This window comes from Eschscholzia californica, unplaced genomic scaffold, assembly GCF_041429995.1.
Source record: "Eschscholzia californica isolate CP2 unplaced genomic scaffold, dmEscCali1.0.p SCAF_2, whole genome shotgun sequence".
NCBI classification, from domain to species: Eukaryota; Viridiplantae; Streptophyta; class Magnoliopsida; order Ranunculales; family Papaveraceae; genus Eschscholzia; species Eschscholzia californica.
The window spans coordinates 33928807-33944643 of NW_028238309.1; the positions used below are offsets into that span (position 1 = coordinate 33928807).

Sequence of the window (15837 nt, forward strand, 5' to 3'; positions counted from 1 at the left end):
CTAAAAATCGAAAAATTCGATATGAGCGAGCAACAAGAAGACTCTTTAACAATTAAAAGTATCTCACTAGAAAATTCTCGAATATGTGATGCCCCGTGCCCCATAACTAGGCACGACCACGCCCCGGCAATTCACAGACGAGCCGAAAATCCGACAGCACCTCCTCTGTAAATCAAACCGGTCGTACTTGTAGAACCTGTCATGCAAACCATACATTCGTATACACAAACACAACGGAAGCTAAAATGAAACTGAAATTAAACTAACAAACTCTGGTTCAAAACCGAACTACCAAAACTCACTTAACTCATCCTGCACAAATCCATACATCCTTATACAACTTATGTGATACATATATATGTTATATTGTTCTTCGTGAACTAAAATGTAACTTGAAGCTAAAGAAAACCAAAGTGAAAAGAGATAACACCAAAGTGGCACCCCGCCACAACCACTGCAATTCATCTGCTAACCCTGCCACTGCAGATGATTCTAACTAAGAACCTGCACACTAAGAACTGGTAGGGGGTCAGTAACTCACCAACACGAGTTAAACTGGTAGAGGAGTCCCAAAACATGCACACATATAAATCTATATCAATCTTAATACTAGCAGACGATAGCAGACTTAACTGCCCACCCTTGGTATGCCTCTCAATTAACAAGGAGTTACCCAGAGAATTCTATAGTACTTTGGCTAGTACCGTCCCATACCGACACTAACGAAGGTACTCAAATTCTCTCGAGAAAGTGGCTTACCCCTAGGTAGGTAAGCCCCTCTCCCACTAGGCGACTTCACAGTCATTGAAAAGCTAACCTCGTGATAAATATATACACCTAGCTTAACTAGATACGTTTTAGCTTCACCGAAGTCGAATAGTCAGGTCGTCCATCCAGTATTCGTGTTGGGGCGAAAAGCATATTCTCATCGGTACCCTAGCATGCAACTATTTCTTCTGGTTTTAGAAAAACATTTGTTGTGTCAACAGCCAAAATAATACTCTTTTCTTGTGAAAACATCCTTCACCCACAATCTCAGCAGATTCGGAACTCGCCCTCGACTGAGATAGGCTTTTTAAAACATTACTTATCTTATAACACACAGAAGTGGCACAACCAAGAGTCATATCATAACGTGCAGAGGGATCCCAAACACCAAACCAGTCGGGCGGTCCGAGGTGTACAACCTCTGAGCCCCAAGAGTAAGAACAAATAGGCTTATAGTCCAATCGAGCGGTCAAGGGTAGCAAATCCCCGAGAGTCCAACCTAAACGAGAATCCTGGCCAGAGAGTGGAGCACTACAACTGCCAAGACTCTCATGACTCGTCTCAGTCCACTTCACTAATCACATACAACATACGAAATCGGTACGTTTTCAAAACATCGATATACAATCCGTTTAGAAAACCATTTCTTTAGAAATCATTCGTAAGATATTTTTCATATATAAACCATCACATCAATAAATAAAGTTCACGATAACAGTTCCATTGAAATCAGAGTCTAAATCGTTAACCCATCAATAATCAATAATCCAGTTCAACTATACTATTTTCATTGAAATCAAGGGTTTAAATCATGCATATATGATCACTTACCATCTACATATAATGATGAATGCATATCTCCTACTTCTAGCATGAATCTAGATAATTAGTATAAAAGAAAACAAGAGGTATCCCCTACCTAGCGATTCAGGACTCCGTCCTCATCCGCTTTGCTTCGAGCATCTCGCCCCCAACTCATTTCGGCTTTCCTTCCGACACCCTAGACAAAGATAAACCTTAGATTCTTCGAGAAGAATCTTAACATAACACAAATAACTCCGAAAGAACCATAAGAAAAAGAAATACAAATAAGACTTGACTCGCATTAACGTCGGGAGAACCTGAGTGACTCTATCACGTCTTGGCTTCATTCCCATTTTAACTCTGATCGGTTTCGGTCATACCATAAATAGATGGAAAGCTAATTCAATTTCCCACATTTCACTACGTAGTGTCTCGGTCAAATTTATAGAGTACAGTCCTCGAAATAGCAAAAATACAAACATCAGCGAATCTGACTTTCCTAACCGCATGTTGTGCACTATAACCACCATAACTCACTCATCCGAACTCGAAACGACATGTACCATACCAATTCGGAAAGCTAACATCCCAAGCTACAACTCATCTCTTTTGTGTAACTTCATCCGGATACTCACTTATCACAGAAATGCCCGTCAACAGACTGTATTACACAGTCCCCCGAACATGCACTGCTCACTCAAACGACCATAACTCCCTCATACGAACTCGAAACGACTATTACCATACCATTCTGGAATCGTCTCAAGACGAGCTACAAGTTTGTAGAAGACTCTAAAAGCTTTTGATCTCTCTATGTTGTCGTACGGACCCAAACAGTACGCTGTTACAGTATGCAGCCTATGAAAACTGCTCAATTTCGACTCATTTCATCTCTAGGTTCAACCATTACAATTACATAATGATAAACCTATACAAGACATGGAATTCTCATCCATTCAAACCTTAAAAACAGAAATTCCCCAATTCTCTAACCTTTTAACCCTAAAATCTATATAACTCAAATTTATCATAAGAATTTTGTTAACTTACCTTGATATGATCGATGATAGTCTTGATTACTCTTTTCTTGTTGGTTCTCACCCCCAATTTCACCAATTCCTACACATGCAAGGTTAATCTCCATTAAAGCTAACTCAAAAGAAATCTCCTGAAAAGTCTAGAGAGAGAAACGAAAATCAAAACCCAACAATCCCATCAACCTATTTTTTGATTTCACAAATTTAAACTTGAAGGTCAATCCCACCAAAATTTCACCCTAATCCCTCGTGATCGAATTTTTTTCTTCACCCACGAAACTCCAACCCTGCTCCTGAACTCGGCTGAAAGAAGGTATTTTGTTCTGATTTTCCCTTAAACAACCGAATTTCATCTTTAGTCCCTGTCCTTGTACTGATTGCAAAATACCCCTAATTCTGACCTGATTGCAGATTTAGTCCCTGTTTTTAACTTGGCCTGACTTCAAAAGGGTCCCTTATCTAACTTAAAATCTTTGGATGTTACAATCTTCCCCCCTTAAAGGAAATTTCGTCCTCGAAATTTGGATCAACTCGTTTTTTTTCTGCTCAAGATCACTTTAGTGCTTCATTTTCTTTCCATTCACAAATAAATCACACAAGTCTTGTTTATCACTCCACACTACAATCATCACCTTTTAACTGTATTGACAGCTCCTCGAAGAGATTATCTTGATGTAATACTTATGAACTTATTCATTTCATTTTCTCTTTGAAAACCCGAGTTGTTATAATCCTCCGCACTTACAGGAATTTCATTGTCGAAATTAAACTAGACCCCTACGTTGATCCGTGAAGAATTCTGGATGTTCTCGCATTTCTGTTACCTTCTCTCATGTTGATTCTTCGATGGTGTTGTGCCTCCATACAACTCTCACCAACGGAATTTCCTTGTTCCCTAGTATCTTTAGCTGTTTGTCTCAAATCATGATTGACAGAACCTCGTAGGTCGCATCTTCATCAATCTCTAACTCGTCCCCGCTAATCACATTAGATGAGTCTAGTTGATACTTCCTTAGTTCTGAGACTTGAAATATATTCTGAGCTTTCACTAACCTTGGTGGAAAACATACTCGATATGCTACTACACCCCCTCTCTCAAGAATAGTAAAAGGACGAACGAGTCTCGGCGTTAGCTTGCCCTGAAGTCCAAATCTCTTTACTCTTTTCATTAGTGGCACCTTTACATACACATGCTGATGTGAAATCTAGTGAACCTAAATACTAGGCTAATTAGATCAAATTAAAACTCGCAAGTGTACGAACCGTATGTAAATATGACAAGAATTACGAGGTCGATCCCACGAAGATTTGTTTGGAATTATAGTCTAAACCTAAAACTAACTAATAAACTAGGAAAGAAAATAGTTGATTTTGTGAATAATTTGAGAAACTAAAAATTGAAAATTAGAAAACAAATTTAAGTTGTGATGAAAATCTATAAGTTGGTAAATCTAGGATATTGGAATTCACCACTAACAATCATATTCAAATCTAATATCTAATTCAAATTATTATCCCTCTTTGATAACTCAAAAATTGTTAGAATTCAATCTTCAATTTTCGGAAAATAAAACGATAAATAACTTCTTGTAATTAGGAACCAAGTTGTTAGTTCTTAGGTTAACCGAAGTACGGTTAATTGTAAAACATTAACGCACATTAACAAGAGATAATAAAATAAATATGACATTAAAATTCAAATATTCATGTTAGGGTTTCATCCTTTATCCTAGTGGGAGAGTTAGAAACCCATGAATATCAAAGACATGGTTGAATTAATGATAAGAGAAAAAGAATTGGAGAGAAAACACCTTTTTTCGCTTTTTTTCCTTCTGCGCAGCCAAACAAAACCTTAGGGAAAATTATTTTCTCATCTTCCCGGAAACGATTTCCAGGTGAGAAAATAATTTTCCTTCTCTGGTTTTTTTTCTTTCCTTCTCTGTTTTCTCTTTCTTTCTCTTTCTATCTTATCTCTTTCTTTCTTTAATGAACACATGAGCTCTCTCTCTCTCTAACAGTAACAATGGAGAAAGAAGAAGAAAAGATGAGATCAATGGAGTTTATTTTATTATTCAATCTTTCTCTCTCTACAGTATCTATCTCTCTCTTAACTCTTTCTATCTAACTTTCTCTCTCTCACTTAGATGAAGAATCAGAAGAAGAAGAAGAATAAGAACAGAACTCTCCTTCAAACTTTCTCTCTCTAGCTCGGTTATTAATGGTGGAATGAGAGATATTTTCTCCTCTCGGTTTTCTACTCCTTTTATAGGTTAGATTGAGTCGGCTTCTTCCTTTTCTCTTCTAGTTGGTTGTCTTTCTATTTTCTCTCATCGAGTCGGTCTCGGTTATAAGCTTTGGTTTTAATTTTTAGAAATAGGAAGGAGAAGAAGGAGGAAGAAGATGATAGCCGGATATAGCTTAGTATACTCCTAGCTTGACAGAATGTAGCCCGCTCTCTTTCCGGTCCATCCGATTTAACTTCCTGGATGCGCGCCACGTGTCCTTCATGACTCTTAGTCCACCAGATTTGACCCGAACTTTGACTCGCTCTATTTTATTCATCCAGACTCCGATTTGACTTCCGTTTACGCCTACGAGTTCTTCATGGACTCTACTTTCCGTCCGAGCACTAATAATGATCATGAAATCAGAATCACAAAATGACCAAAATACCCCTAGTCTGCATTTCTCCTACTTTTATCTGTTTTGCACACATAACTCTGAAAAAGGTACCTGAGTAGAAAAAGAGGTAATTCATGAGAGTAACTTGCCCTAGATAGACTAACTCATCCAAATTAAGAGACTAAGATGGGACATTTTCATGTCTCATCAAACATCCCCAAACTTAGATTTTGCTAGTCCTCGAGCAAAACAGAAAAATAAAACTAAACCTAATTCACCACTTTCGTAGGGAATCACGATTGCACTTAGCACGTGCAACAAGCCGTTAAACCCCTAGGTTTCCCCTAGAGGACGAGTGTTGTCTCGTGAGGGTTTGCAGTGAATCTACCCACAAAATTCAACATTACAAAAATCAAGAAGGGTGTAAAAATACATGATCCGGACTTGTTTATCCAAGAGATTTTTGAAAGTTAATAGAAATGCAATCTAAATCAATCAAACCATCCAAAAGCTAAAAATTCATTCACTAGTAATCAAGACTCTAAGTGCACGTGACCAGCCATTGTGAATATCATTTCGGTTCTGAACAGACAAAACCTCGATTACCATCTTAATACATTTCGCCTCGACTGTTGCCTCACGGTCATACACTCAAAAACTCAAATCACTCAGAATTGGTTCACTCAATGTGTGAGTATGAGTATGATAGAAAACTCAACACATTACAAAAGCTGGACTAGAATTTTTTTACGAACGACTGATCTCTCATAGAAAGGAAACAACCACTAATACGGGATGGGGAAGCTAACCTACTCTTCTCACCTGATCTACTTTCTAACCATGTTTTCTAGAGGTCAATAGACACTAAGGATGAACTAGAGTTCCTGAGAACTCGACTTCTTCAAATCTTCAGGAACTTTTTCAAGGGATAAATACTTAAATCAAACAAACACTTTTCCTTTCTTTTTCTTTCTTCAAGGGATAGCCAATTTTTTTTTTTCTTTTTTTTTTTCTTTCTATTTTTTTTCCACTTTGACTTGACCTTGATTTTGATTTGATTTTGATTACTTTCTCCTTGAGTTCAATTCTCTTTATTTTCACTTTTATGCCTTATTCTGAGGATTCTAACTGGTAGATGAAGTTCATATTTTCCTCTAGTTGACACAGTTATCAAGTTTCTCAAACTACAAGAGAAAGGTTTGCATTCCTGATGACACCCCTAGTGGTTGTGAAATTCAAACTCAGGAGATCATCTGAGTTCTTTTTAGTATTGCAAGGTTGAGTAGCTCTTCGTTCTACTCGGAATTAATGCAGAAGAGATCACTAAAAGGTTAAAAGAAAGGCCCAGAATCTCACACGGGTTAAGTCTCCACTAATGATTAATCAGGTTCTCACAGAAGTGTCTACTCTTCACCTATCTAACACTCACATGGCTGGTGCACACACAATTTCAAGACTCAACTTTCATGAACAAACCCTTAGCAAGCAGGCAGTCTAACCAACTAGACTTTATAACTATTAACAAGCAAAAATAACTAGATTCACTAATCTAGAAAATTTTAAAATTTGACCCTTTTTAATTTTTGAAACGAAGGACCAAAATTCTATCCCCATCCCCAAACTTAAACCGAACATTGTCCTCAATGTTCTGAAGACTATGAAAAAATAATGAAATGAGGGAAAGATATTACCAGATTCGAATGTCCTATATTTGGGTTGCCTCCCAAAAAGCGCTAGGTTTAACGTCTTCAGCCAGACGATGAGGATTTCGAAGAAAAGCTAATGAAAACCTACTGGATGAGGGGTTACTGACTCTCCATAAAATAATAATCGAAAAACTTGAGGATCAACCCAGAATACAAAATTACCAGTGAGGTCTAGATTCTCCTCTATGAGATAGTATGACAACACAAGAAAGTCTTTCAGGGTGAAGATGCCATCCCCAAACGTAGATGATTGTAAAATCACTAAGTTTGCAAAACAACCTATAGGACTCTTCATAACACTTGGATCTATACTCAAACTGGGAGTTTCTAAGATGGGAGCATTGGGCTTTTCCATCGAACTAGCCACTACGTTGGGTCCATGCTCCTTAGGTTTCAACTCAGGTAAAGATTCGGACAGACCTTCTAAAATTTCTCTCATTATCGGGTCATCTGTGTCCTTAAAGAACTTTAGGGGTTCACCTACATCGAGTGAGTCGTCACTCATTTCCCTTAGCCATAGTTCATCTTCCCATTCATTTTGTTCCAACCTAATATCATGGGTAAGTGGAGCAGAAGATTTAGGCAGATGAGATACTACAGACTCAACTCTTGGTTCCTCTAGAAGTGGCTCGAGTGTCATCTCAGAATTAGCAATAGACTTAAGTGATGTCTCTGTGGCTGGCCAAGCACTTGGCTCTGACTATAGTGCAATATCTATCTCATTACTACTACCCTCATCATCAATATCTAAACCCAACAACTCTAACAGAGTCTCTAATGGGTCCCTCACCAGAGTGGTCGGTAGTGCATCCTGAACTAATAAGTCTATCAAGTTCAACTCATTAAACTCGTTTTCATCATCAGGGTGAAGTCCAGCATTAAAAATGTTCATCTCTACTGTCATATTTCCAAATGACAACCTTAGAAGACCACTTCTACAATATATGACAGCATTTGATGTAGCTAAAAATGGTCGACCTAGTATCACTGGGATTTGACTATTAGAATTATGGACAGGTTACGTGTCTAGGATAATGAAGTCAACAGGGAATATGAATTCCCCAACCTTAATCAGGACATCCTCAACAACGCCACGTGGGTGTCTAGTAGAGCGATCTGCTAACTGAAGAACCATAGAAGTTGGTTTGATCTCTCCTAATCCCAACTGTAAATACACGGAGTAAGGAAGAATGTTGACGCTAGCACCTAGATCCAGTAAAGCACGTTCTACTTTAAAATTTCCTATGGTGCAAGGTAGTGTAGGGCTTCCTGGGTCCTTGTACTTTGGTGGGATATTATCTTGAATGATTGAACTAACCTTCTCAGTGAGGAAAACTTTCTTATGCATATTCATCTTACGCTTCCTAGTGCATAAATCTTTTAGAAATTTAGCGTAAGCTGGGACTTGTTTAATTGCATCTAGTAATGGAATGTTAATGCTAACCTGTTTGAATAATTCCATTATTTCCTCAAACTGAGACTTCTTCTTTGACTCTACCAGTCGTTGAGGATACGGGGCTTTAGGGACATGAGTCTCAGGTACCACAGGTGGGTTCTCAGGCTCAGAGGCCTTCTCAGGTTCTCCCCTAGGGATGTTGGTTGGCAAGGAGGATTTCAGGATCTGGTTCACTATCTTCAGGTACTCCTACCTTATTGTCAACTACCCTACCACTTCTAAGGGTGGTTACAGCATTAGCCTGTCCCATTGGCTGTTTTTCTAGATTACCTTTTGGGTTTGGTTGAGGTTGGCTAGGGAATTTACCTGGTTCCCTCGCACTTAGTGTATTTGCCAATTGACCTATTTGTGCTTCTAATTTTTGAATGGACTGAGCTTGGGAGTTCATCATCTGAGTTGTTTCTTCTTGGAACCGAGCATTACTCTGGGCGAGTAATGATAGAGATTCCTTTAAAGACAACAACTTTTGTTGAATAGGAGGGTTTTGCACAGTTGGTTCTTTAGGAAAACCGGGAGGAGTAAGAATATTCTCAGATTGAGTGATATGAGTTTGTCCGTTGGACCATGAGAAATTAGGATGCTTTCTCCACCCCGGGTTGTAGGTGTTAGAGAATGGATCAAACCTTTGTTTGTTCTCATACCTTTGGTTCTGATAAAGAGCATTGGCTTGTTCATGCCCACTAAAGAATAAGGTGCATCGGTTACCCGTGTGTGTAGGATCTCCACAAACCGAACATGGGTAACTTACTGGTTCATTTCCTACACTCATACCCGGATTTGGTGTGCCCCTAGACTCGACAGAAGATTTTTGTTTACCTATCTCAACGACCTCTACTCTTTTTGCTAAATCAACAAAAGCTGGATGGGATTCTATATGGTATATGCCCCCCCTTGTTAGCTACAGTCCTCCTAGGCTCTTTAAAGGGTTCCCATTGGTGAGATTTTTCTGCCACATCGTAGAGGTATTCCATTGCCTCTTCTGCTGTTTTATTCACGAATCCACCATTACAGAATGACTCAACCAAGGTTTTAGTTTGATAATCTAGTCCATCATAGAGAATCTGGACTAATCGTATTTTCTCAAAACCATGGTGAGGGCATTGTAAGAGGAGATCGTTAAACCTCTTTACGTAACTACTAAGGGACTCTCCATCTTGCTGCACAAAACCTGCAAGATTTTGCCTAATGGTAGCGGTTATGTGTTTCGGGAAGAACTTTTGAAGAAAAGTTGTAGTTAACTCCTCCCAACGACTGATCGACTTGGGTTGCAAAGCGTGCAACCAAGATTTAGCTTTCTCTTTCAAAGAGAAAGGGAACAACCTCAGCTTTAACTCATCCTCAGACATATCTCTATATTTCATGGTTGAACAAATCTCCTCAAATTCCCTAATATGGTGATAGGGGTTCTCATTTTCCGCACCACAAAAAATAGGCAACATTTGGATCATAACCGGTTTTAGCTCAAAATGAGCTGTGGAGACAGGTAACTGAATACACGACGGACGACTAGTCCTTGTGGGGTACATGTACTCTCTTAGGGTTAGCGGAGCATTCTCAATCTTACGTTGATCTATGTTCTCACCCATTTCTTCAACTACTCCACTTCCTTGATCTCTTTTAATGAAACGACCTAGGTGATCACGAGGTTTAGGTGGCATAAACTAACACGGACGAAAGGAACTACGAAGACCCTAGGAAGAAGGAAAATCACAATCAAGCTGACTCAACCAAGCAACCTAAACAGAATCTAGCAACAAGTTATTAGATGTAGATTTGGTGAATGGCTTGTCAGATTTGCCTAGTAATCTGGACAGCTCCTATTTCGCCACAACACTTGAACTTTGACTGTTACAAAGGTTACTCGATCAGAGTAGTCGGTAAACAATTCTCCAGGAAGACAGCCAACGATGAACGTTGTGATAGCCGTCTTCCTTTGGCAACGTTTCTTCTTCTCGAGGCGGCCTTTTTGACAAGAATTGCTCACATACTTTCCTCTGAGAATGCCTAGATAACAATCAAGTTCCCGAGTTGTTTATGAAGATCCTATGAGCTCGATACCCTAGGGTCACTGTCTAAATCAGATTTTAATTATTAACGAGGCTTAGGATCGTGAATGTTGTTTTCTAAATGGGAAAGAGAACGGTGATGAAATCCGAACTCCTATCTTGTAACTGGGTTTGTGCCCTTACTAGAATGCTTACACTAAACAGTTCGGCAAAACAATGAGGCAAACAAATTCACACAATTACCCACTTACAGGAGATTCGTGGGTGATCAGAAAAATTACCTCCCGTTCTAGACGAGCGATGACCTTTGCAGACGACCCGGACCGCTATTCCCTTAAGTGTTCGAATCCGAGGCTTCTTCTTTTTTTTTTTCTTGCTAAATCTGAAACAATAACAAAAAAGTAGAATTTAGAAAGTTCCTAAAAAAAAAGTTGGAAATAAAATATTTTTGTGATTTTTTTTTTCTTTTTAGAAAGCAAATAAATTCCTAAACCTAACTAGTTTAAAAATCAATTCAAAATTTAGAAACAATCCCTAAAAAAAAATCCCCGGCAGCGGCGCCAAAACATGCCATTGACACCAAATTCTAATAGTCGTCGTCGTTTGTTGGCATCACTCTTTTGTCTACTCGGGGCTAGCAGCATTCTTCCTTGATTAACTTAACCTTATCAACTGTCACTGGGATGAAGTCTGGTCCCAAAAATGCTTTATCTCCCATTTCTATCCAATACACGGGGGATTTACATAGTCACCCGTATAAGCTTGAATAGTGCCATACCAATAGTGCATCTATACTCTTATTATAGACAAATTCTGCTAAGGATAAATGATCTCCCCAAGAACCTCCAAAATCAAATACACATGCTCGAAGCATGTCTTCTGGGATCTGAATGGTCCTTTCTGACTGCCCCTCTGTCTGAGGATGAAAGTATGAAACTGGTAATTAGGTGTCATTCCGTTCCTAGAGCCCCTGGAAGAGCTCTCACAATGTTGATGTAAACCGAAGATCACGATCTGAAACTATTGATGACGGCACTCCATGCAGTCTGATGATGGTATCTGTCTCAAACCTCTTTTCCAGTCTTCCTTTCACTCTGTACCCGTTGTCTCCCTTTTACTCTAAACTGTCATATATTTGTATCTGCCCGTCCAAGTTCTCACTATCCTTGCTTGCCTTTTAATCTATGAGTACAAATGATCAATAATTTACTTGTTGCCCACTGCTCAATGAATTTGGGCGTGATCTGGTAATATTTGCACCTGTGACTGATACGTCTTCTTTTAGGTTTCAATCTCTCTATAGTCGAAACTACACTCACCAACAATACTTAACATAGAGAATAGCTACGCTCCACCTTGTCTGTATTTTGTCCTTCCACGACCCAAATGCGATTTGCCCAACCAAAAGTTCCCCACTAATTCTCAAGTCAACCCTGACTGCCTTCCCAGTCTTACTGGTTTTGGGTAAGAAAACTCCGTAGACACTAGCATCATCTTGATCTTCCTCCCAACTCTTATGACCAAGTGTTACCCATTTTTATTTCCGTTATCTTTATTGCCTCGATACCCAACTTTCCTTCACCATTGGTAACTATCATCCAACTCACCCCGAGTATGTCTTTCTGACGAATCCTAGCCATCTCTAAGACTCCAACCACGTATTAACCCACTTTGAAAGAAATAAATCGCGATCACCACACACCCATTGGTTCTTCCGTTTGCGAGTAAAACAAAATAAGTACCTAAAACCGAAAAAAATCCATATATATATAACATATATTACTCTTGGCAATTTTTTTAATCTTGAAGCTTTTAGACACCTAGTCTTGGCCATTTTTTTATCTTTCCCTAAAGTTTAGAGCAACCTCAGCTCTACACTTCACACAACTTATCGGTCACCAGAACTCATGCTCTGATACCACTTGTGACGCCCCGTGCCCCATAACTAGGCACGACCACGACCCGACAATTCACAGACGAGCCAAAAATCCGGCACCACCTCCTCTGTAAATCGAACCGGTCGTACCTGTAGAACTTGTCATGCAAACCATACATTCGCATACACAAACACAACGGAAGCTAAAATGAAACTAACAGACTCTGGTTCAAAACCGAACCACCAGAACTCACTTAACTCATCCTGCACATATCAATACATCCTTATACAACTTATGTGATACATATATATGTTATATGGTTCTTCGTGAAATAAAATATAACTTGAAGCTAAAGAAAACAAAAGTGAAAAGAGATAACACCAAAGTGGCACCCCGCCACAACCACTGCAATCCATCTGCTAACCCTGCCACTGCAGATGATTCTAACTAAGAACCTGCACACTAAGAACTGGTAGGGGATCGGTAACTCACCGACACGAGTTAAACTGGTAGAGGAGTCCCAAAACAAAACTGCTATAAACCTTCTCTCGAGTAAAACATGCACACATATAAATCTATATCAATCCTAATACTAGCATACGATAGCAAACTTAACTGCCCACCCTTGGTATGCCTCTCAATTAACAGGGAGTTACCCAGAGAATTCTATAGTACTTTGGCTAGTACCGTCCCATACCGGCACTAACCAAGGTACTCAAATTCTCTCGAGAAAGTGGCTTACCCCTAGGTAGGTAAGCCCCTCTCCCACTAGGCGACTCCACAGTCATTGAAAAGCTAACCTCGTGATAAATATATACACTTAGATTAACTAGATACGTTTTAGCTTCACCGAAGTCGAATAGTCAGGTCGTCCCTCCAGTATTCGTGTTGGGACGAAAAGCATATTCTCATCGGTACCCTAGCATGCAACTATTTCTTTTGGTTTTAGAAAAATATTTATTGTGTCAACAGCCGAAATAATACTCTTTTCTTGTGAAAACATCCTTCACCCACAATCTCAGCAGATTCGGAACTCACCCATTACGCCCTCGACTGGGATAGGCTTTTAAAAACATTACTTATCTTATGACACACAGAAGTGGCACAACCAAGAGTCATATCATAACGTGCAGAGGGATCCCAATCACCAAACTAGTCGGGCGGTCCGAGGTGTACAGCCTCTGAGCCCCGAGGGTAAGAACAATTAGGCTTACAGTTCAATCGAGCGGTCAAGGATAGCAAATCCCCGAGCCCCGAGAGTCCAACCTAAACAAGAATCCTGGCCAGAGAGTGGAGCACTACAACTGCCAAGACCCTCATGACTCGTCTCAGTCCACTTCACCAATCACATACAACATACGAAATCGGTACGTTTTCAAAACATCGATATACAATCCGTTTAGAAAACCATTTCTTTAGAAGTCATTCGTAAGATATTTTTCATATATAAACCATCACATCAATAAAGAAAGTTCACGATAACAGTTCCATTGAAATCAGAGTCTAAATCGTTAACCCATCAATAATCAATAATCCAGTTCAACGATACTATTTTCATTGAAATCAAGGGTTTAAATCATGCATATATGATCACTTACCATCTACATATAATGATGAATGCATATCTCCTACTTCTAGCATGAATCTAGATAATTAGTATAAAAGAAAACAAGAGGTATCCCCTACCTAGCGATTCAGGACTCCGTCCTCATCCGCTTTGCTTCGAGCATCTCGCCCCCAACTCATTTTGGCTTTCCTTCCGACACCCTAGACAAAGGTAAACCTTAGATTATTCGAGAAGAATCTTAACATAACACAAATAACTCCAAAAGAACCATAAGAAAAAGAAATACAAATAAGACTTGACTCGCATTAACGACGGGAGAACCTGAGTGACTCTATCACGTCTTAGCTTCATTCTCATTTTAACTCTGATCGGTTTCGGTCATACCATAAATATATGGAAAGCTAATTCAATTTCCCACATTTCACTACGTAGTGTCTCGATCAAATTTATAGAGTACAGTCCTCGAAATAGCAAAAATACAAACATCAGCGAATCTGGCTTTCCTAACCACATGCTGTGCACTATAACCACCATAACTCACTCATACGAACTCGAAACGACATGTACCATACCAATTCGGAAAGCTAACATCCCAAGCTACAACTCATCTCTTTTGTATAACTTCATCCGGATACTCACTTATCACAGAAATGACCGTCAACAGACTGTATTACACAGTCCCCCGAACATGCACTGCTCACTCAAACGACCATAACTCCCTCATACGAACTCGAAACGACTATTACCATACCATTCTGGAATCGTCTCAAGACAAGATACAAGTTTGTAGAAGACTCTAAAAGCTTTTGATCTCTCTATGTTATCGTACGGACCCAAACAGTACGCTGTTACAGCATGCAGCCTATGAAAACTGCTCAATTTCGACTCATTTCATCTCTAGGTTCAACCATTACAATTACATAATGATAAACCTATACAAGACATGGAATTCTCACCCATTCAAACCTTAAAAACAGAAATTCCCCAATTCTCTAACCCTTTAACCCTAAAATCCATATAACTCAAATTTATCATAAGAATTTTGTTAACTTACCTTGAATTGATCGATGATAGTCTTGATTACTCTTTTCTTGTTGGTTCTCACCCCCAATTTCACCAATTCCTACACATGCAAGGTCAATCTCCATTAAAGCTAACTCAAAAGAAATCTCCTGAAAAGTCTAGAGAGAGAAACGAAAATCAAAACCCAACAATCCCATCAACCTATCTTTTGATTTCACAAATTTAAACTTGAAGATCAATCCCACCAAAATTTCACCCTAATCCCTCGTGATCGAATTTTTTTCTTCACCCGCGAAACTCCAACCCTAGCCCCGAACTCGGCTGAAAGAAGGTATTCGATTCTGATTTACCCCTAAACAACCTAATTTCATCTTTAGTCCCTGTCCTTGTACTGATTGCAAAATACACTTAATTCTGACCCGATTGCAGATTTAGTCCCTGTGTTTAGCTTGGCCTGACTTCAAAAGGGTCCCTTATCTAACTTAAAATCTTGGGATGTTACAGAATAGTTCGCGAATGTCTTCAAAGTTGTTAATAAATATCGAAAATGTTCGATAGTAGCAACAAGAGGACGCTTTAAGAAATTAAGGGTATTTCACTAGAAAATTCTCGAATTGTTTGTGAATTCTTCCAAAGGGTTCATAAATATCGAAAAGATTTCATATGAGCAACAAGGGAACTTTTTAAGCAATTAAGGGTATCTCATTAGGAAATTCTCGAATAGTTCGTGAATGTACTCAAAGTTTTTCATAAATATCGAAAATATTCGATATGAGCAACACGAAAATTCTTTAGCAATTAAAGGAATCTCACTGGAAATTTTTTGAAATGTTCGAAAATGTCTTCAAAGTTGTTCAAACCCCTGTAGGCCTCAAAGGCTCATAGATCTGTCTTTGAGGACTAAAATCCTACTGAAGATCGAAGACCGCGTTCTCATATGAAAGAGGAGGTGACGGAAGTCTACTGCGACA

At 39.1% G+C, this 15837-nt stretch overlaps 2 long non-coding RNA genes and 1 pseudogene across 8 annotated transcripts; all 3 read right to left on the reverse strand.

Annotated features, from left to right (window-relative positions):
- Positions 1–236: 236 nt before the first annotated feature.
- LOC147557500 (uncharacterized) lies at positions 237–2923 on the reverse strand. Of its 4 annotated transcripts, none has more exons than XR_015234044.1 (4): positions 2848–2923; positions 2623–2691; positions 1688–1768; positions 237–518 (listed from the first exon to the last, which is right to left on the reverse strand). It is a non-coding gene; the product is annotated as an uncharacterized LOC147557500 (long non-coding RNA). The 4 variants fall into 4 exon arrangements; XR_015234043.1 differs by having other exon boundaries at positions 2623–2749; positions 2848–2922; XR_015234045.1 differs by having other exon boundaries at positions 2837–2914.
- Positions 2924–4654: 1731 nt separating this feature from the next.
- On the reverse strand, positions 4655–15189 carry LOC147557501 (uncharacterized). Of its 4 annotated transcripts, XR_015234038.1 has the most exons (5): positions 15068–15189; positions 14898–14966; positions 13963–14043; positions 10681–12745; positions 4655–5238 (listed from the first exon to the last, which is right to left on the reverse strand). It is a non-coding gene; the product is annotated as an uncharacterized LOC147557501 (long non-coding RNA). The 4 variants fall into 4 exon arrangements; XR_015234040.1 differs by lacking the exon at positions 4655–5238 and having other exon boundaries at positions 12475–12745; positions 14898–15024; positions 15123–15189; XR_015234039.1 differs by lacking the exon at positions 4655–5238 and having other exon boundaries at positions 12475–12745; positions 14898–15024; positions 15112–15170.
- Positions 7502–9278, reverse strand: LOC147557502 (uncharacterized; annotated as a pseudogene).
- Positions 15190–15837: the final 648 nt, after the last annotated feature.